Source organism: Coffea arabica, chromosome 7e (assembly GCF_036785885.1).
Source record: "Coffea arabica cultivar ET-39 chromosome 7e, Coffea Arabica ET-39 HiFi, whole genome shotgun sequence".
In the NCBI taxonomy this organism is placed as follows: domain Eukaryota; kingdom Viridiplantae; phylum Streptophyta; class Magnoliopsida; order Gentianales; family Rubiaceae; genus Coffea; species Coffea arabica.
Genome location: NC_092323.1, coordinates 24,794,226 through 24,816,312, shown reverse-complemented (window position 1 = coordinate 24,816,312; position 22,087 = coordinate 24,794,226).

The window sequence follows — 22,087 nt, the reverse complement described above, 5'->3', positions numbered from 1 at the left end:
GTAGGGAATGACATTTTAGAGGTGCCTACAAAATTTCAGGTCAATCGGAGTAGTGTAGAATGAGATAAGTCGAAATTACTATTGCTGTTCTGGTTTTACCCGAAATTGAGAACTGCGCCTGTAATTGGTTGTTTTGGCTGGAATTGCTTCCGCATTGGTTGTTGAGGCCTTCTGATGAAATTTATCCCTGTTTCTTAGCTTTCAGCTGGTTTTGGAATTTCTAGATTTGGACTTGGAGAGCCTGAGTTATGATGTTTCCGCTAGAATGCGTTTTGGTGAATCTGTTTTACGTTTTGATGTAGAATCTTGCATTTTTGACCTGTTTACACTCAAAACTGGGTTGAGTGACCTTCTGTGATGTTGTAGCCCTGTCTTTTAGCTTCGAAATGGTGGGTCTTGTACCCTCATCAAATAATCGTAGTGAAATTGGTGCCATTACCGCAAAATGAGGTCAAAAACTGTTTTTTCAGGGCTAAAACTAATTCCATTTCCGGATTTTTCTGGTTTCCTCTAATGCTTATATATGCTTATGGAACCCTATTGTGATCGTGTTGGCATCGGTTTATGACTTGTAATCGAGTCTTCTTGTGCTTATTGGAATATTCTAGGGCTTGACTTTTATTTCCGGTCATTTTCCTAGCTAACTTTTGTACTTGGATAACCTTGAGCCTATTGAACGGCTGTGGTGATGAATGTATATTGAGTATGACTTTGGGAGTTGATTGAGGAAAATAATGAAACCGTGATGGCTGGAAAAGTAAGAAATGTAGGGGAGGTGCTGTCCAATTTTTCTAGGCCGATTGGTTCCTTTAAGTTTGAATTGGCTTGTGATAGAAATGAAGGGCTTTTGGGTTGTTGAACCTAGGTCTTCATGTTACCTTTTTGTTCCCAAAAATCATGTTTTGTACCCTTGCATTAGTAATTATTTGGCGAGGCATACGACTAGTAGTCGAGCCTCACATGTGCATTTTGTTTACTCGATTCTGGATGTGAAACCTTCAATTGGTTTACTTTGATTATTTTAGGGTTTCTTGGCGATTAAAGCCAATCCGAAGTGAAAACTTTTGAGGTATCTGTACTTGAACCGGTGAGTGTTCCACTACCTGCTATCCGTTATGTGAAATATCTGAATATCTGAATACTTGATTTATGACTATTGAAGCCAAATACTGTTTTGATAAAATGGAGGCGAGGGTGTACTTTATCACACTCGTTCTCTGGTCTGTTCATATGCCAATTTTGAACGCGTATCTGAATCTGCTATCTGTATCTGTATCTGTATATGTTATCTGTATCTAGATCTGTATCTGTTCTGACGTCGTTTGGAAGCTTGTGTCCAACGACCTTTCCGTGACCTATGAGTTCAAATCCTGTGGCTAAGTTATTCGAGTCGAGCCGGCAAGGGCCTGGACGATTAGATAACGAACCACGGTAGTCTGTTTTGGGATCTTTGGGTATTGAGACCCTTGATTCCGGGTATACTCGAGTATTACCATTTCCGTTTCTGTTGAGGTGAGCGGGCCCGGTAAAGGGGTGTTTGGTGGACGGAATTTGGTGTAAAGTGGGGTCTACGGACGTGTTGGTTCTATATACGTTGACGGAGAGTCAACCGGCTTGGATCAAGTACTGCGCTGGAAAGCTGGCTCCTGAGAGCCACCTGTATCCTTCTGATTTGAATCATTGGTTCCTTTACTTTACGTCTGGCATGTGTACCTGATTTGTTAAATGTGAAATGCCATGATTTTACTGCTATATGTTTGGTACCTCATTGAGCGCAAGCTCACCCCTTTCTGTTCCTTTTTGTTTTCCTTACAGGAAAATAAATACTTTTGGACTGGATTTGACAATTGGCTGCCAAATTGAGCTAGTTGAACATATCTTTTGTATCGCTCATGTATTGAAACCCTAAATGTACTTTTGGGACCGTTCCCTTTTTACTTGGCAAACCAGACATGTATCCACTGTTGAATACTTTTGTATGCCACTTTGGCTTGTAAATGCCAAGTTCAAGATGTGAATGTTTGCTTGATATTTGGTTGGGTTCTGACGGGTCGGTTACTATTCATAGCCGACTTCGATTTTTATTTTTTTTTTATTTTGACATTTTGATTTGTTTACCGCGTTGGTAAGTTCCGGAATGTATTAGCTCGCTCAATCCCGAACCGTTAGTCCTGGCGAGAGCTGGGCAGGCGGTCCCCCGAACCCTTTGGTTCGCCTTAGGGGGAGGTGGGGCTGTCACAGTTGGTATCAGAGCCAGGTTCGCGTGGTCTCTGCGCGGAGTGAGCCTGGACTAAGTGGTGAATAGGTATGAAGGATTAAGTGCTCGTTCGAGCCTAAGCTCTGAATTGTGAATGTTATAGGCCTTAACTTTTCTTGTGGTATCTGAGGATCATAGATTGGTACGTCTGGTGGGAATTTTGATTGTAGATGGTTTACTCTTGGGACTGGCCAGCCCGAGAGGTGAATTGTCTTATTTCGGATTCTTGTGCCTGAGTACTCCAGAGTTGAGGCGGTGTTATGTAGGTGAGAGTTGCATTTTGGGAACATGAATAGGCTTTGTTCGACTGGAATGAGTACAAGAGGTTAATGGATATTTCATTTGTATAATAGGTGATGTGAGAGACCGGACGGGGTTATTTTAGCAAGGTTTGGGACGATATATCCCTTTTCTTTTGATTCGCTCGTATATTGTTACTACATGCCGTCGGTTGTATAATTGTGTATATGAATAATTGCCTGATTTGATATGTATTTGTATGTTTGATCATTTGTTTCCTTGATATGTGGAGTGTTATGTGCATATATGTTTATTTGTGTAATTGGTGGCCTCAATTTTAGATGCTTTAGTCAATTTCCTATTGCTATGTTTATTTACTAAAGTATCTTTGGGGGGGGAAGAAAAGAAAAGAGAGGAAAAGCAAAAATATGTATATATATATAATATCTAGCACATGGAAAGAAAACGGAGTCACGGACGTGGTCGTGGCCGTGGAACTAAGCGAGGCCAAGAACCAAGAGAAGAAAAGGGAAACAATAGCTGGACAAGGATCGAGAATGCCACTTGTACTTAGGAATGTAATTGACCCATTGTATTGCCCGATAGGCTAGCATCTGAGTTCCAGCAACTCCGTACGATGACACATTGGGTTGATACGTATCAAGAAATCGTGGTTCTCCGAGACGAAATAGAGGTTCAAAGGAGGCTAACCGAGTACTAGGAAGGGCGATGGAAGCAAGAGTATTCGGAGAAACTTGAGCTCTTACACCAAAACATGGAGCTAAAGAGGAAATACGAAGAGATTTCCAAGGAGACAGTAGCAATGGCACAAAGCAATACTTTTATGGGGATTCCAGAGGAAGCTCAAAAGACAGGAATTGCAAGGCCACAACTGAAGATCTTCCATGCAAAGAAAAAGGGTAAAGTTGGAAGGCCATTTGCTAAGAGGGGCCGTGGAGCGAGTGGTGTGACAAATTGTAGTTATTGTAGAAAATCCAATCATATTGAAGTAGATTGTTGGATAAAGGGGGAGGAGATGTCTGTGTTATGGGAGCGCCGAGCATCTGATTGCTAATTGCCCGGGTTTAGTGCCCGAAAAGAAGGGAACCCAGCAGCCAACCAAGACCGACCCTGGACCGTCAAGTGGAGAAGGGACTGGAATGAAGAACCTCGTTTCTTCTGACTCTGAAGACGGAGAAGGTACAGGCCATTGGTTACTTTAAATTTTAAAGGAAAAATTTCGAGGGCGAAATTTCCTTAAGGGGGAGAGAGTGTGAGAACCCGTAATTTTTCCATTTTCTAGGTTTTATTATATTTCTAGGTTTTCTTATCTTCAATGGTTTGTTTTCTGCACTTTCTGTATCCGGAAAATTTTCTAGATAATTTTTATGAGTAAATATAGTTTTTAGATGATTTTTCTAATATCGAATAGATTTTGAGAAATTAAGAGCGTATACCGGACGTGGGACCCACAAGTGCGAAAAGTTCGGAAAAATTCGGCCAACTAGGTTAAGTTTTGGATACTGGAATTAAATTATCGGGTGTTATGAGATATTTAGAGGTTGCCAAGTGGATAGGTGTGAGAGAGACAAAAGTTAGGCAAACCATTAATGCCAGTGACATGTGTCACTTAGAGATTAAATTCTACTTTTGACTTACTATTCATGCTTTTACCATTTTACCAAAATAACTCAAAAATTTGACCCAAAAATCCCCACAAATATCAAGCTCATAGCCGGCCCTCATTAGAGAGAAAAGAAAAGAAAAGAAAAGCTCTTCCAAAATTGGATCCAAACTTGCTCAATCTTCCACTCCTACCGTTTAATTTTGGTTTTGCTCCACAAAACTCCTCCACTTGGTGATTTTAAAGTGATTGGTGAAGTTGCTTGGAAAGTTAAGGTGACCAATAGCTCTCTCTCTCTTGTTTCTAAGGTAAGTTGTGAAGAACCACCCTCCTCCTTTAATTGATGCTTAAATCATGCTTAGTGGTTGTATGAGATGCAAATTTATGGGTTATTTCTTGATTTGTGGTTGAAATGATGAAGTTTTATTATTTTTGGGGATTTTTCTGTTTTAATATAAGCATGATTGTGTGGCTATCTATGATGATTGAAAATGGTCTATATTGACTCTAGGAGGTGGAAAAAGTGATTAATTGCAACCAATTTCTGTTTTGGAAGAAAATTGAAAAACCTAGGGTTCTTAAGGGAGCATTCTGTACGAATTTTTAGGTCCTAGATAGAGGCCGAATTGGCCTTAGCTCAAAACATGAAAGTTGTAGGGAATGACATTTTAGAGGTGCCTACAAAATTTCAGGTCAATCGGAGTAGTGTAGAATGAGATAAGTCGAAATTACTATTGCTGTTCTGGTTTTACCCGAAATTGAGAACTGCGCCTGTAATTGGTTGTTTTGGCTGGAATTACTTCCGCATTGGTTGTTGAGGCCTTCTGATGAAATTTATCCCTGTTTCTTAGCTTTCAGCTGGTTTTGGAATTTCTAGATTTGGACTTGGAGAGCCTGAGTTATGATGTTTCCGCTAGAATGCGTTTTGGTGAATCTGTTTTACGTTTTGATGTAGAATCTTGCATTTTTGACCTGTTTACACTCAAAACTGGGTTGAGTGACCTTCTGTGATGTTGTAGCCCTGTCTTTTAGCTTCGAAATGGTGGGTCTTGTACCCTCATCAAATAATCGTAGTGAAATTGGTGCCATTACCGCAAAATGAGGTCAAAAACTGTTTTTTCAGGGCTAAAACTAATTCCATTTCCGGATTTTTCTGGTTTCCTCTAATGCTTATATATGCTTATGGAACCCTATTGTGATCGTGTTGGCATCGGTTTATGACTTGTAATCGAGTCTTCTTGTGCTTATTGGAATATTCTAGGGCTTGACTTTTATTTCCGGTCATTTTCCTAGCTAACTTTTGTACTTGGATAACCTTGAGCCTATTGAACGGCTGTGGTGATGAATGTATATTGAGTATGACTTTGGGAGTTGATTGAGGAAAATAATGAAACCGTGATGGCTGGAAAAGTAAGAAATGTAGGGGAGGTGCTGTCCAATTTTTCTAGGCCGATTGGTTCCTTTAAGTTTGAATTGGCTTGTGATAGAAATGAAGGGCTTTTGGGTTGTTGAACCTAGGTCTTCATGTTACCTTTTTGTTCCCAAAAATCATGTTTTGTACCCTTGCATTAGTAATTATTTGGCGAGGCATACGACTAGTAGTCGAGCCTCACATGTGCATTTTGTTTACTCGATTCTGGATGTGAAACCTTCAATTGGTTTACTTTGATTATTTTAGGGTTTCTTGGCGATTAAAGCCAATCCGAAGTGAAAACTTTTGAGGTATCTGTACTTGAACCGGTGAGTGTTCCACTACCTGCTATCCGTTATGTGAAATATCTGAATATCTGAATACTTGATTTATGACTATTGAAGCCAAATACTGTTTTGATAAAATGGAGGCGAGGGTGTACTTTATCACACTCGTTCTCTGGTCTGTTCATATGCCAATTTTGAACGCGTATCTGAATCTGCTATCTGTATCTGTATCTGTATATGTTATCTGTATCTAGATCTGTATCTGTTCTGACGTCGTTTGGAAGCTTGTGTCCAACGACCTTTCCGTGACCTATGAGTTCAAATCCTGTGGCTAAGTTATTCGAGTCGAGCCGGCAAGGGCCTGGACGATTAGATAACGAACCACGGTAGTCTGTTTTGGGATCTTTGGGTATTGAGACCCTTGATTCCGGGTATACTCGAGTATTACCATTTCCGTTTCTGTTGAGGTGAGCGGGCCCGGTAAAGGGGTGTTTGGTGGACGGAATTTGGTGTAAAGTGGGGTCTACGGACGTGTTGGTTCTATATACGTTGACGGAGAGTCAACCGGCTTGGATCAAGTACTGCGCTGGAAAGCTGGCTCCTGAGAGCCACCTGTATCCTTCTGATTTGAATCATTGGTTCCTTTACTTTACGTCTGGCATGTGTACCTGATTTGTTAAATGTGAAATGCCATGATTTTACTGCTATATGTTTGGTACCTCATTGAGCGCAAGCTCACCCCTTTCTGTTCCTTTTTGTTTTCCTTACAGGAAAATAAATACTTTTGGACTGGATTTGACAATTGGCTGCCAAATTGAGCTAGTTGAACATATCTTTTGTATCGCTCATGTATTGAAACCCTAAATGTACTTTTGGGACCGTTCCCTTTTTACTTGGCAAACCAGACATGTATCCACTGTTGAATACTTTTGTATGCCACTTTGGCTTGTAAATGCCAAGTTCAAGATGTGAATGTTTGCTTGATATTTGGTTGGGTTCTGACGGGTCGGTTACTATTCATAGCCGACTTCGATTTTTATTTTTTTTTTATTTTGACATTTTGATTTGTTTACCGCGTTGGTAAGTTCCGGAATGTATTAGCTCGCTCAATCCCGAACCGTTAGTCCTGGCGAGAGCTGGGCAGGCGGTCCCCCGAACCCTTTGGTTCGCCTTAGGGGGAGGTGGGGCTGTCACAGTTGGTATCAGAGCCAGGTTCGCGTGGTCTCTGCGCGGAGTGAGCCTGGACTAAGTGGTGAATAGGTATGAAGGATTAAGTGCTCGTTCGAGCCTAAGCTCTGAATTGTGAATGTTATAGGCCTTAACTTTTCTTGTGGTATCTGAGGATCATAGATTGGTACGTCTGGTGGGAATTTTGATTGTAGATGGTTTACTCTTGGGACTGGCCAGCCCGAGAGGTGAATTGTCTTATTTCGGATTCTTGTGCCTGAGTACTCCAGAGTTGAGGCGGTGTTATGTAGGTGAGAGTTGCATTTTGGGAACATGAATAGGCTTTGTTCGACTGGAATGAGTACAAGAGGTTAATGGATATTTCATTTGTATAATAGGTGATGTGAGAGACCGGACGGGGTTATTTTAGCAAGGTTTGGGACGATATATCCCTTTTCTTTTGATTCGCTCGTATATTGTTACTACATGCCGTCGGTTGTATAATTGTGTATATGAATAATTGCCTGATTTGATATGTATTTGTATGTTTGATCATTTGTTTCCTTGATATGTGGAGTGTTATGTGCATATATGTTTATTTGTGTAATTGGTGGCCTCAATTTTAGATGCTTTAGTCAATTTCCTATTGCTATGTTTATTTACTAAAGTATCTTTGGGGGGGGAAGAAAAGAAAAGAGAGGAAAAGCAAAAATATGTATATATATATAATATCTAGCACATGGAAAGAAAACGGAGTCACGGACGTGGTCGTGGCCGTGGAACTAAGCGAGGCCAAGAACCAAGAGAAGAAAAGGGAAACAATAGCTGGACAAGGATCGAGAATGCCACTTGTACTTAGGAATGTAATTGACCCATTGTATTGCCCGATAGGCTAGCATCTGAGTTCCAGCAACTCCGTACGATGACACATTGGGTTGATACGTATCAAGAAATCGTGGTTCTCCGAGACGAAATAGAGGTTCAAAGGAGGCTAACCGAGTACTAGGAAGGGCGATGGAAGCAAGAGTATTCGGAGAAACTTGAGCTCTTACACCAAAACATGGAGCTAAAGAGGAAATACGAAGAGATTTCCAAGGAGACAGTAGCAATGGCACAAAGCAATACTTTTATGGGGATTCCAGAGGAAGCTCAAAAGACAGGAATTGCAAGGCCACAACTGAAGATCTTCCATGCAAAGAAAAAGGGTAAAGTTGGAAGGCCATTTGCTAAGAGGGGCCGTGGAGCGAGTGGTGTGACAAATTGTAGTTATTGTAGAAAATCCAATCATATTGAAGTAGATTGTTGGATAAAGGGGGAGGAGATGTCTGTGTTATGGGAGCGCCGAGCATCTGATTGCTAATTGCCCGGGTTTAGTGCCCGAAAAGAAGGGAACCCAGCAGCCAACCAAGACCGACCCTGGACCGTCAAGTGGAGAAGGGACTGGAATGAAGAACCTCGTTTCTTCTGACTCTGAAGACGGAGAAGGTACAGGCCATTGGTTACTTTAAATTTTAAAGGAAAAATTTCGAGGGCGAAATTTCCTTAAGGGGGAGAGAGTGTGAGAACCCGTAATTTTTCCATTTTCTAGGTTTTATTATATTTCTAGGTTTTCTTATCTTCAATGGTTTGTTTTCTGCACTTTCTGTATCCGGAAAATTTTCTAGATAATTTTTATGAGTAAATATAGTTTTTAGATGATTTTTCTAATATCGAATAGATTTTGAGAAATTAAGAGCGTATACCGGACGTGGGACCCACAAGTGCGAAAAGTTCGGAAAAATTCGGCCAACTAGGTTAAGTTTTGGATACTGGAATTAAATTATCGGGTGTTATGAGATATTTAGAGGTTGCCAAGTGGATAGGTGTGAGAGAGACAAAAGTTAGGCAAACCATTAATGCCAGTGACATGTGTCACTTAGAGATTAAATTCTACTTTTGACTTACTATTCATGCTTTTACCATTTTACCAAAATAACTCAAAAATTTGACCCAAAAATCCCCACAAATATCAAGCTCATAGCCGGCCCTCATTAGAGAGAAAAGAAAAGAAAAGAAAAGCTCTTCCAAAATTGGATCCAAACTTGCTCAATCTTCCACTCCTACCGTTTAATTTTGGTTTTGCTCCACAAAACTCCTCCACTTGGTGATTTTAAAGTGATTGGTGAAGTTGCTTGGAAAGTTAAGGTGACCAATAGCTCTCTCTCTCTTGTTTCTAAGGTAAGTTGTGAAGAACCACCCTCCTCCTTTAATTGATGCTTAAATCATGCTTAGTGGTTGTATGAGATGCAAATTTATGGGTTATTTCTTGATTTGTGGTTGAAATGATGAAGTTTTATTATTTTTGGGGATTTTTCTGTTTTAATATAAGCATGATTGTGTGGCTATCTATGATGATTGAAAATGGTCTATATTGACTCTAGGAGGTGGAAAAAGTGATTAATTGCAACCAATTTCTGTTTTGGAAGAAAATTGAAAAACCTAGGGTTCTTAAGGGAGCATTCTGTACGAATTTTTAGGTCCTAGATAGAGGCCGAATTGGCCTTAGCTCAAAACATGAAAGTTGTAGGGAATGACATTTTAGAGGTGCCTACAAAATTTCAGGTCAATCGGAGTAGTGTAGAATGAGATAAGTCGAAATTACTATTGCTGTTCTGGTTTTACCCGAAATTGAGAACTGCGCCTGTAATTGGTTGTTTTGGCTGGAATTACTTCCGCATTGGTTGTTGAGGCCTTCTGATGAAATTTATCCCTGTTTCTTAGCTTTCAGCTGGTTTTGGAATTTCTAGATTTGGACTTGGAGAGCCTGAGTTATGATGTTTCCGCTAGAATGCGTTTTGGTGAATCTGTTTTACGTTTTGATGTAGAATCTTGCATTTTTGACCTGTTTACACTCAAAACTGGGTTGAGTGACCTTCTGTGATGTTGTAGCCCTGTCTTTTAGCTTCGAAATGGTGGGTCTTGTACCCTCATCAAATAATCGTAGTGAAATTGGTGCCATTACCGCAAAATGAGGTCAAAAACTGTTTTTTCAGGGCTAAAACTAATTCCATTTCCGGATTTTTCTGGTTTCCTCTAATGCTTATATATGCTTATGGAACCCTATTGTGATCGTGTTGGCATCGGTTTATGACTTGTAATCGAGTCTTCTTGTGCTTATTGGAATATTCTAGGGCTTGACTTTTATTTCCGGTCATTTTCCTAGCTAACTTTTGTACTTGGATAACCTTGAGCCTATTGAACGGCTGTGGTGATGAATGTATATTGAGTATGACTTTGGGAGTTGATTGAGGAAAATAATGAAACCGTGATGGCTGGAAAAGTAAGAAATGTAGGGGAGGTGCTGTCCAATTTTTCTAGGCCGATTGGTTCCTTTAAGTTTGAATTGGCTTGTGATAGAAATGAAGGGCTTTTGGGTTGTTGAACCTAGGTCTTCATGTTACCTTTTTGTTCCCAAAAATCATGTTTTGTACCCTTGCATTAGTAATTATTTGGCGAGGCATACGACTAGTAGTCGAGCCTCACATGTGCATTTTGTTTACTCGATTCTGGATGTGAAACCTTCAATTGGTTTACTTTGATTATTTTAGGGTTTCTTGGCGATTAAAGCCAATCCGAAGTGAAAACTTTTGAGGTATCTGTACTTGAACCGGTGAGTGTTCCACTACCTGCTATCCGTTATGTGAAATATCTGAATATCTGAATACTTGATTTATGACTATTGAAGCCAAATACTGTTTTGATAAAATGGAGGCGAGGGTGTACTTTATCACACTCGTTCTCTGGTCTGTTCATATGCCAATTTTGAACGCGTATCTGAATCTGCTATCTGTATCTGTATCTGTATATGTTATCTGTATCTAGATCTGTATCTGTTCTGACGTCGTTTGGAAGCTTGTGTCCAACGACCTTTCCGTGACCTATGAGTTCAAATCCTGTGGCTAAGTTATTCGAGTCGAGCCGGCAAGGGCCTGGACGATTAGATAACGAACCACGGTAGTCTGTTTTGGGATCTTTGGGTATTGAGACCCTTGATTCCGGGTATACTCGAGTATTACCATTTCCGTTTCTGTTGAGGTGAGCGGGCCCGGTAAAGGGGTGTTTGGTGGACGGAATTTGGTGTAAAGTGGGGTCTACGGACGTGTTGGTTCTATATACGTTGACGGAGAGTCAACCGGCTTGGATCAAGTACTGCGCTGGAAAGCTGGCTCCTGAGAGCCACCTGTATCCTTCTGATTTGAATCATTGGTTCCTTTACTTTACGTCTGGCATGTGTACCTGATTTGTTAAATGTGAAATGCCATGATTTTACTGCTATATGTTTGGTACCTCATTGAGCGCAAGCTCACCCCTTTCTGTTCCTTTTTGTTTTCCTTACAGGAAAATAAATACTTTTGGACTGGATTTGACAATTGGCTGCCAAATTGAGCTAGTTGAACATATCTTTTGTATCGCTCATGTATTGAAACCCTAAATGTACTTTTGGGACCGTTCCCTTTTTACTTGGCAAACCAGACATGTATCCACTGTTGAATACTTTTGTATGCCACTTTGGCTTGTAAATGCCAAGTTCAAGATGTGAATGTTTGCTTGATATTTGGTTGGGTTCTGACGGGTCGGTTACTATTCATAGCCGACTTCGATTTTTATTTTTTTTTTATTTTGACATTTTGATTTGTTTACCGCGTTGGTAAGTTCCGGAATGTATTAGCTCGCTCAATCCCGAACCGTTAGTCCTGGCGAGAGCTGGGCAGGCGGTCCCCCGAACCCTTTGGTTCGCCTTAGGGGGAGGTGGGGCTGTCACAGTTGGTATCAGAGCCAGGTTCGCGTGGTCTCTGCGCGGAGTGAGCCTGGACTAAGTGGTGAATAGGTATGAAGGATTAAGTGCTCGTTCGAGCCTAAGCTCTGAATTGTGAATGTTATAGGCCTTAACTTTTCTTGTGGTATCTGAGGATCATAGATTGGTACGTCTGGTGGGAATTTTGATTGTAGATGGTTTACTCTTGGGACTGGCCAGCCCGAGAGGTGAATTGTCTTATTTCGGATTCTTGTGCCTGAGTACTCCAGAGTTGAGGCGGTGTTATGTAGGTGAGAGTTGCATTTTGGGAACATGAATAGGCTTTGTTCGACTGGAATGAGTACAAGAGGTTAATGGATATTTCATTTGTATAATAGGTGATGTGAGAGACCGGACGGGGTTATTTTAGCAAGGTTTGGGACGATATATCCCTTTTCTTTTGATTCGCTCGTATATTGTTACTACATGCCGTCGGTTGTATAATTGTGTATATGAATAATTGCCTGATTTGATATGTATTTGTATGTTTGATCATTTGTTTCCTTGATATGTGGAGTGTTATGTGCATATATGTTTATTTGTGTAATTGGTGGCCTCAATTTTAGATGCTTTAGTCAATTTCCTATTGCTATGTTTATTTACTAAAGTATCTTTGGGGGGGGAAGAAAAGAAAAGAGAGGAAAAGCAAAAATATGTATATATATATAATATCTAGCACATGGAAAGAAAACGGAGTCACGGACGTGGTCGTGGCCGTGGAACTAAGCGAGGCCAAGAACCAAGAGAAGAAAAGGGAAACAATAGCTGGACAAGGATCGAGAATGCCACTTGTACTTAGGAATGTAATTGACCCATTGTATTGCCCGATAGGCTAGCATCTGAGTTCCAGCAACTCCGTACGATGACACATTGGGTTGATACGTATCAAGAAATCGTGGTTCTCCGAGACGAAATAGAGGTTCAAAGGAGGCTAACCGAGTACTAGGAAGGGCGATGGAAGCAAGAGTATTCGGAGAAACTTGAGCTCTTACACCAAAACATGGAGCTAAAGAGGAAATACGAAGAGATTTCCAAGGAGACAGTAGCAATGGCACAAAGCAATACTTTTATGGGGATTCCAGAGGAAGCTCAAAAGACAGGAATTGCAAGGCCACAACTGAAGATCTTCCATGCAAAGAAAAAGGGTAAAGTTGGAAGGCCATTTGCTAAGAGGGGCCGTGGAGCGAGTGGTGTGACAAATTGTAGTTATTGTAGAAAATCCAATCATATTGAAGTAGATTGTTGGATAAAGGGGGAGGAGATGTCTGTGTTATGGGAGCGCCGAGCATCTGATTGCTAATTGCCCGGGTTTAGTGCCCGAAAAGAAGGGAACCCAGCAGCCAACCAAGACCGACCCTGGACCGTCAAGTGGAGAAGGGACTGGAATGAAGAACCTCGTTTCTTCTGACTCTGAAGACGGAGAAGGTACAGGCCATTGGTTACTTTAAATTTTAAAGGAAAAATTTCGAGGGCGAAATTTCCTTAAGGGGGAGAGAGTGTGAGAACCCGTAATTTTTCCATTTTCTAGGTTTTATTATATTTCTAGGTTTTCTTATCTTCAATGGTTTGTTTTCTGCACTTTCTGTATCCGGAAAATTTTCTAGATAATTTTTATGAGTAAATATAGTTTTTAGATGATTTTTCTAATATCGAATAGATTTTGAGAAATTAAGAGCGTATACCGGACGTGGGACCCACAAGTGCGAAAAGTTCGGAAAAATTCGGCCAACTAGGTTAAGTTTTGGATACTGGAATTAAATTATCGGGTGTTATGAGATATTTAGAGGTTGCCAAGTGGATAGGTGTGAGAGAGACAAAAGTTAGGCAAACCATTAATGCCAGTGACATGTGTCACTTAGAGATTAAATTCTACTTTTGACTTACTATTCATGCTTTTACCATTTTACCAAAATAACTCAAAAATTTGACCCAAAAATCCCCACAAATATCAAGCTCATAGCCGGCCCTCATTAGAGAGAAAAGAAAAGAAAAGAAAAGCTCTTCCAAAATTGGATCCAAACTTGCTCAATCTTCCACTCCTACCGTTTAATTTTGGTTTTGCTCCACAAAACTCCTCCACTTGGTGATTTTAAAGTGATTGGTGAAGTTGCTTGGAAAGTTAAGGTGACCAATAGCTCTCTCTCTCTTGTTTCTAAGGTAAGTTGTGAAGAACCACCCTCCTCCTTTAATTGATGCTTAAATCATGCTTAGTGGTTGTATGAGATGCAAATTTATGGGTTATTTCTTGATTTGTGGTTGAAATGATGAAGTTTTATTATTTTTGGGGATTTTTCTGTTTTAATATAAGCATGATTGTGTGGCTATCTATGATGATTGAAAATGGTCTATATTGACTCTAGGAGGTGGAAAAAGTGATTAATTGCAACCAATTTCTGTTTTGGAAGAAAATTGAAAAACCTAGGGTTCTTAAGGGAGCATTCTGTACGAATTTTTAGGTCCTAGATAGAGGCCGAATTGGCCTTAGCTCAAAACATGAAAGTTGTAGGGAATGACATTTTAGAGGTGCCTACAAAATTTCAGGTCAATCGGAGTAGTGTAGAATGAGATAAGTCGAAATTACTATTGCTGTTCTGGTTTTACCCGAAATTGAGAACTGCGCCTGTAATTGGTTGTTTTGGCTGGAATTACTTCCGCATTGGTTGTTGAGGCCTTCTGATGAAATTTATCCCTGTTTCTTAGCTTTCAGCTGGTTTTGGAATTTCTAGATTTGGACTTGGAGAGCCTGAGTTATGATGTTTCCGCTAGAATGCGTTTTGGTGAATCTGTTTTACGTTTTGATGTAGAATCTTGCATTTTTGACCTGTTTACACTCAAAACTGGGTTGAGTGACCTTCTGTGATGTTGTAGCCCTGTCTTTTAGCTTCGAAATGGTGGGTCTTGTACCCTCATCAAATAATCGTAGTGAAATTGGTGCCATTACCGCAAAATGAGGTCAAAAACTGTTTTTTCAGGGCTAAAACTAATTCCATTTCCGGATTTTTCTGGTTTCCTCTAATGCTTATATATGCTTATGGAACCCTATTGTGATCGTGTTGGCATCGGTTTATGACTTGTAATCGAGTCTTCTTGTGCTTATTGGAATATTCTAGGGCTTGACTTTTATTTCCGGTCATTTTCCTAGCTAACTTTTGTACTTGGATAACCTTGAGCCTATTGAACGGCTGTGGTGATGAATGTATATTGAGTATGACTTTGGGAGTTGATTGAGGAAAATAATGAAACCGTGATGGCTGGAAAAGTAAGAAATGTAGGGGAGGTGCTGTCCAATTTTTCTAGGCCGATTGGTTCCTTTAAGTTTGAATTGGCTTGTGATAGAAATGAAGGGCTTTTGGGTTGTTGAACCTAGGTCTTCATGTTACCTTTTTGTTCCCAAAAATCATGTTTTGTACCCTTGCATTAGTAATTATTTGGCGAGGCATACGACTAGTAGTCGAGCCTCACATGTGCATTTTGTTTACTCGATTCTGGATGTGAAACCTTCAATTGGTTTACTTTGATTATTTTAGGGTTTCTTGGCGATTAAAGCCAATCCGAAGTGAAAACTTTTGAGGTATCTGTACTTGAACCGGTGAGTGTTCCACTACCTGCTATCCGTTATGTGAAATATCTGAATATCTGAATACTTGATTTATGACTATTGAAGCCAAATACTGTTTTGATAAAATGGAGGCGAGGGTGTACTTTATCACACTCGTTCTCTGGTCTGTTCATATGCCAATTTTGAACGCGTATCTGAATCTGCTATCTGTATCTGTATCTGTATATGTTATCTGTATCTAGATCTGTATCTGTTCTGACGTCGTTTGGAAGCTTGTGTCCAACGACCTTTCCGTGACCTATGAGTTCAAATCCTGTGGCTAAGTTATTCGAGTCGAGCCGGCAAGGGCCTGGACGATTAGATAACGAACCACGGTAGTCTGTTTTGGGATCTTTGGGTATTGAGACCCTTGATTCCGGGTATACTCGAGTATTACCATTTCCGTTTCTGTTGAGGTGAGCGGGCCCGGTAAAGGGGTGTTTGGTGGACGGAATTTGGTGTAAAGTGGGGTCTACGGACGTGTTGGTTCTATATACGTTGACGGAGAGTCAACCGGCTTGGATCAAGTACTGCGCTGGAAAGCTGGCTCCTGAGAGCCACCTGTATCCTTCTGATTTGAATCATTGGTTCCTTTACTTTACGTCTGGCATGTGTACCTGATTTGTTAAATGTGAAATGCCATGATTTTACTGCTATATGTTTGGTACCTCATTGAGCGCAAGCTCACCCCTTTCTGTTCCTTTTTGTTTTCCTTACAGGAAAATAAATACTTTTGGACTGGATTTGACAATTGGCTGCCAAATTGAGCTAGTTGAACATATCTTTTGTATCGCTCATGTATTGAAACCCTAAATGTACTTTTGGGACCGTTCCCTTTTTACTTGGCAAACCAGACATGTATCCACTGTTGAATACTTTTGTATGCCACTTTGGCTTGTAAATGCCAAGTTCAAGATGTGAATGTTTGCTTGATATTTGGTTGGGTTCTGACGGGTCGGTTACTATTCATAGCCGACTTCGATTTTTATTTTTTTTTTATTTTGACATTTTGATTTGTTTACCGCGTTGGTAAGTTCCGGAATGTATTAGCTCGCTCAATCCCGAACCGTTAGTCCTGGCGAGAGCTGGGCAGGCGGTCCCCCGAACCCTTTGGTTCGCCTTAGGGGGAGGTGGGGCTGTCACAGTTGGTATCAGAGCCAGGTTCGCGTGGTCTCTGCGCGGAGTGAGCCTGGACTAAGTGGTGAATAGGTATGAAGGATTAAGTGCTCGTTCGAGCCTAAGCTCTGAATTGTGAATGTTATAGGCCTTAACTTTTCTTGTGGTATCTGAGGATCATAGATTGGTACGTCTGGTGGGAATTTTGATTGTAGATGGTTTACTCTTGGGACTGGCCAGCCCGAGAGGTGAATTGTCTTATTTCGGATTCTTGTGCCTGAGTACTCCAGAGTTGAGGCGGTGTTATGTAGGTGAGAGTTGCATTTTGGGAACATGAATAGGCTTTGTTCGACTGGAATGAGTACAAGAGGTTAATGGATATTTCATTTGTATAATAGGTGATGTGAGAGACCGGACGGGGTTATTTTAGCAAGGTTTGGGACGATATATCCCTTTTCTTTTGATTCGCTCGTATATTGTTACTACATGCCGTCGGTTGTATAATTGTGTATATGAATAATTGCCTGATTTGATATGTATTTGTATGTTTGATCATTTGTTTCCTTGATATGTGGAGTGTTATGTGCATATATGTTTATTTGTGTAATTGGTGGCCTCAATTTTAGATGCTTTAGTCAATTTCCTATTGCTATGTTTATTTACTAAAGTATCTTTGGGGGGGGAAGAAAAGAAAAGAGAGGAAAAGCAAAAATATGTATATATATATAATATCTAGCACATGGAAAGAAAACGGAGTCACGGACGTGGTCGTGGCCGTGGAACTAAGCGAGGCCAAGAACCAAGAGAAGAAAAGGGAAACAATAGCTGGACAAGGATCGAGAATGCCACTTGTACTTAGGAATGTAATTGACCCATTGTATTGCCCGATAGGCTAGCATCTGAGTTCCAGCAACTCCGTACGATGACACATTGGGTTGATACGTATCAAGAAATCGTGGTTCTCCGAGACGAAATAGAGGTTCAAAGGAGGCTAACCGAGTACTAGGAAGGGCGATGGAAGCAAGAGTATTCGGAGAAACTTGAGCTCTTACACCAAAACATGGAGCTAAAGAGGAAATACGAAGAGATTTCCAAGGAGACAGTAGCAATGGCACAAAGCAATACTTTTATGGGGATTCCAGAGGAAGCTCAAAAGACAGGAATTGCAAGGCCACAACTGAAGATCTTCCATGCAAAGAAAAAGGGTAAAGTTGGAAGGCCATTTGCTAAGAGGGGCCGTGGAGCGAGTGGTGTGACAAATTGTAGTTATTGTAGAAAATCCAATCATATTGAAGTAGATTGTTGGATAAAGGGGGAGGAGATGTCTGTGTTATGGGAGCGCCGAGCATCTGATTGCTAATTGCCCGGGTTTAGTGCCCGAAAAGAAGGGAACCCAGCAGCCAACCAAGACCGACCCTGGACCGTCAAGTGGAGAAGGGACTGGAATGAAGAACCTCGTTTCTTCTGACTCTGAAGACGGAGAAGGTACAGGCCATTGGTTACTTTAAATTTTAAAGGAAAAATTTCGAGGGCGAAATTTCCTTAAGGGGGAGAGAGTGTGAGAACCCGTAATTTTTCCATTTTCTAGGTTTTATTATATTTCTAGGTTTTCTTATCTTCAATGGTTTGTTTTCTGCACTTTCTGTATCCGGAAAATTTTCTAGATAATTTTTATGAGTAAATATAGTTTTTAGATGATTTTTCTAATATCGAATAGATTTTGAGAAATTAAGAGCGTATACCGGACGTGGGACCCACAAGTGCGAAAAGTTCGGAAAAATTCGGCCAACTAGGTTAAGTTTTGGATACTGGAATTAAATTATCGGGTGTTATGAGATATTTAGAGGTTGCCAAGTGGATAGGTGTGAGAGAGACAAAAGTTAGGCAAACCATTAATGCCAGTGACATGTGTCACTTAGAGATTAAATTCTACTTTTGACTTACTATTCATGCTTTTACCATTTTACCAAAATAACTCAAAAATTTGACCCAAAAATCCCCACAAATATCAAGCTCATAGCCGGCCCTCATTAGAGAGAAAAGAAAAGAAAAGAAAAGCTCTTCCAAAATTGGATCCAAACTTGCTCAATCTTCCACTCCTACCGTTTAATTTTGGTTTTGCTCCACAAAACTCCTCCACTTGGTGATTTTAAAGTGATTGGTGAAGTTGCTTGGAAAGTTAAGGTGACCAATAGCTCTCTCTCTCTTGTTTCTAAGGTAAGTTGTGAAGAACCACCCTCCTCCTTTAATTGATGCTTAAATCATGCTTAGTGGTTGTATGAGATGCAAATTTATGGGTTATTTCTTGATTTGTGGTTGAAATGATGAAGTTTTATTATTTTTGGGGATTTTTCTGTTTTAATATAAGCATGATTGTGTGGCTATCTATGATGATTGAAAATGGTCTATATTGACTCTAGGAGGTGGAAAAAGTGATTAATTGCAACCAATTTCTGTTTTGGAAGAAAATTGAAAAACCTAGGGTTCTTAAGGGAGCATTCTGTACGAATTTTTAGGTCCTAGATAGAGGCCGAATTGGCCTTAGCTCAAAACATGAAAGTTGTAGGGAATGACATTTTAGAGGTGCCTACAAAATTTCAGGTCAATCGGAGTAGTGTAGAATGAGATAAGTCGAAATTACTATTGCTGTTCTGGTTTTACCCGAAATTGAGAACTGCGCCTGTAATTGGTTGTTTTGGCTGGAATTGCTTCCGCATTGGTTGTTGAGGCCTTCTGATGAAATTTATACCTATTTCTTAGCTTTCAGCTGGTTTTGGAATTTCTAGATTTGGACTTGGAGAGCCTGAGTTATGATGTTTCCGCTAGAATGCGTTTTGGTGAATCTGTTTTACGTTTTGATGTAGAATCTTGCATTTTTGACCTGTTTACACTCAAAACTAGGTTGAGTGACCTTCTGTGATGTTGTAGCCCTGTCTTTTAGCTTCGAAATGGTGGGTCTTGTACCCTCATCAAATAATCGTAGTGAAATTGGTGCCATTACCGCAAAATGAGGTCAAAAACTGTTTTTTCAGGGCTAAAACTAATTCCATTTCCGGATTTTTCTGGTTTCCTCTAATGCTTATATATGCTTATGGAACCCTATTGTGATCGTGTTGGCATCGGTTTATGACTTGTAATCGAGTCTTCTTGTGCTTATTGGAATATTCTAGGGCTTGACTTTTATTTCCGGTCATTTTCCTAGCTAACTTTTGTACTTGGATAACCTTGAGCCTATTGAACGGCTGTGGTGATGAATGTATATTGAGTATGACTTTGGGAGTTGATTGAGGAAAATAATGAAACCGTGATGGCTGGAAAAGTAAGAAATGTAGGGGAGGTGCTGTCCAATTTTTCTAGGCCGATTGGTTCCTTTAAGTTTGAATTGGCTTGTGATAGAAATGAAGGGCTTTTGGGTTGTTGAACCTAGGTCTTCATGTTACCTTTTTGTTCCCAAAAATCATGTTTTGTACCCTTGCATTAGTAATTATTTGGCGAGGCATACGACTAGTAGTCGAGCCTCACATGTGCATTTTGTTTACTCGATTCTGGATGTGAAACCTTCAATTGGTTTACTTTGATTATTTTAGGGTTTCTTGGCGATTAAAGCCAATCCGAAGTGAAAACTTTTGAGGTATCTGTACTTGAACCGGTGAGTGTTCCACTACCTGCTATCCGTTATGTGAAATATCTGAATATCTGAATACTTGATTTATGACTATTGAAGCCAAATACTGTTTTGATAAAATGGAGGCGAGGGTGTACTTTATCACACTCGTTCTCTGGTCTGTTCATATGCCAATTTTGAACGCGTATCTGAATCTGCTATCTGTATCTGTATCTGTATATGTTATCTGTATCTAGATCTGTATCTGTTCTGACGTCGTTTGGAAGCTTGTGTCCAACGACCTTTCCGTGACCTATGAGTTCAAATCCTGTGGCTAAGTTATTCGAGTCGAGCCGGCAAGGGCCTGGACGATTAGATAACGAACCACGGTAGTCTGTTTTGGGATCTTTGGGTATTGAGACCCTTGATTCCGGGTATACTCGAGTATTACCATTTCCGTTTCTGTTGAGGTGAGCGGGCCCGGTAAAGGGGTGTTTGGTGGACGGAATTTGGTGTAAAGTGGGGTCTACGGACGTGTTGGTTCTATATACGTTGACGGAGAGTCAACCGGCTTGGATCAAGTACTGCGCTGGAAAGCTGGCTCCTGAGAGCCACCTGTATCCTTCTGATTTGAATCATTGGTTCCTTTACTTTACGTCTGGCATGTGTACCTGATTTGTTAAATGTGAAATGCCATGATTTTACTGCTATATGTTTGGTACCTCATTGAGCGCAAGCTCACCCCTTTCTGTTCCTTTTTGTTTTCCTTACAGGAAAATAAATACTTTTGGACTGGATTTGACAATTGGCTGCCAAATTGAGCTAGTTGAACATATCTTTTGTATCGCTCATGTATTGAAACCCTAAATGTACTTTTGGGACCGTTCCCTTTTTACTTGGCAAACCAGACATGTATCCACTGTTGAATACTTTTGTATGCCACTTTGGCTTGTAAATGCCAAGTTCAAGATGTGAATGTTTGCTTGATATTTGGTTGGGTTCTGACGGGTCGGTTACTATTCATAGCCGACTTCGATTTTTATTTTTTTTTTATTTTGACATTTTGATTTGTTTACCGCGTTGGTAAGTTCCGGAATGTATTAGCTCGCTCAATCCCGAACCGTTAGTCCTGGCGAGAGCTGGGCAGGCGGTCCCCCGAACCCTTTGGTTCGCCTTAGGGGGAGGTGGGGCTGTCACAGTTGGTATCAGAGCCAGGTTCGCGTGGTCTCTGCGCGGAGTGAGCCTGGACTAAGTGGTGAATAGGTATGAAGGATTAAGTGCTCGTTCGAGCCTAAGCTCTGAATTGTGAATGTTATAGGCCTTAACTTTTCTTGTGGTATCTGAGGATCATAGATTGGTACGTCTGGTGGGAATTTTGATTGTAGATGGTTTACTCTTGGGACTGGCCAGCCCGAGAGGTGAATTGTCTTATTTCGGATTCTTGTGCCTGAGTACTCCAGAGTTGAGGCGGTGTTATGTAGGTGAGAGTTGCATTTTGGGAACATGAATAGGCTTTGTTCGACTGGAATGAGTACAAGAGGTTAATGGATATTTCATTTGTATAATAGGTGATGTGAGAGACCGGACGGGGTTATTTTAGCAAGGTTTGGGACGATATATCCCTTTTCTTTTGATTCGCTCGTATATTGTTACTACATGCCGTCGGTTGTATAATTGTGTATATGAATAATTGCCTGATTTGATATGTATTTGTATGTTTGATCATTTGTTTCCTTGATATGTGGAGTGTTATGTGCATATATGTTTATTTGTGTAATTGGTGGCCTCAATTTTAGATGCTTTAGTCAATTTCCTATTGCTATGTTTATTTACTAAAGTATCTTTGGGGGGGGAAGAAAAGAAAAGAGAGGAAAAGCAAAAATATGTATATATATATAATATCTAGCACATGGAAAGAAAACGGAGTCACGGACGTGGTCGTGGCCGTG